The sequence below is a fragment of the Leguminivora glycinivorella genome, chromosome 14, assembly GCF_023078275.1.
Source record: "Leguminivora glycinivorella isolate SPB_JAAS2020 chromosome 14, LegGlyc_1.1, whole genome shotgun sequence".
NCBI classification, from domain to species: Eukaryota; Metazoa; Arthropoda; class Insecta; order Lepidoptera; family Tortricidae; genus Leguminivora; species Leguminivora glycinivorella.
In genome coordinates, this window is record NC_062984.1 from 21317831 (window position 1) to 21319309 (window position 1479).

Sequence of the window (1479 nt, forward strand, 5' to 3'; positions counted from 1 at the left end):
TTAAGGGATTTTTATAAGACTGGATTTTTTAAAACTAACTCACTAAATTAATTATGAATTTTTCTCTAATGCACGTTTAGAAAAACGCACGTATAGAGCTGAATCAGTCGATCTTATTTGTAAAATTTGGACAATTTTGAATATTAAAACTGGTAAATTTATAATTCGTATATCCTGTACCACAATCATTTCAGACTAGATTTTTATTTTAAGTTTTTGAAAAAGAGTAAACTAGCCTAAGGCGAATCCAATTTTTTTCAGAAATTACCTAAAATTAAGTGACAATTTCTTTGAAAATCTACATCACATCGAAGTAAGTTTTGTACTAAATTAATCTGCAACGTTAACTTAAATTGCTGTTATGCCTTAGTGATTATAAATTGCTATTATTGATTTTTGCCAATTTTTTGAAAACGAGCCTTCACCGGTACAATTATTACCACTTTTGGACATTTTCTCATATTTTGTTAGACCAAGTAGAAAAAGTCCTATAATATGATATATATTTATAAACTACTCGCAAAGCCCTTTAATTTGATACCACACACGGTATGATCGAGCGCTCGGTTGCGATTTCACTATTTTTAACACGAAAGCCCTCTTAAGGTACAGTCGAGATCATAAATATGTGTATATTTTTTCACCTTGCAACAAGTTAAGGTGAAGAAATGTACACATATTTATAAACTCGACTGTATATAGTTTATCCTTTTAGTAGGCAGGTCAATTCACAAGAGTTGGCATAAATCGAATGAACGAAAAAAAAATTCTATACGTTGTTGTCGTCGTATTGTGTGAGTAATACCAAAGAAGATCGAGTATTATAGAGAGTTACTGTCGAAGTAAAATGTGTAATCACAGTGCATAGACTGCCATCTCTTGACACAGGCTTAAAACTTTTGAACCTAAGTTTTGACAGTTTGGCCCATATTGTTAGCTTGATATGTTTTAAAATAGCTGAGCGTACCCCAAAGGTGTAATGCCATCTAAGCCACCGTACCTTTTTCTGTATGGTACTGAGGTACGTTTTCTTCTTAGACTTTATCTGTCTATACGGAGTTATATATGTCTTTGGTAACACTAATATCTGCGTCGGTATAGGTACAGTGGTAACTGTCAAGAGCCATTGAAAGAATTATGAAAGGCGGCATTTTGTGAACATCAAAGCTGTGAGCCTTCTGTACTTGCACTGTTGTATATTCTGTGGTATTAGTTTGTTTGCAGTGTACGCATTATTGTTGTTATTGTATGAAAAATTTTGTGTGCTAGGATAAATGTGATCTAATTTTAAAATTCTGTGAGAAATGGCAGTAACCAAATGCTATTCATTTCTTTGAGATTATGTTCAAGTCATGTAAGAAGCAAGCAAGAAAATTCTGTGTAGAAGCATTTTGTATAGGTAGTCCCATACAAACTATAGAGGTATAAGTAACAGAAGAGTTGTAACTCCAAACATCAGTAAATGCGGGTTATTTGTAT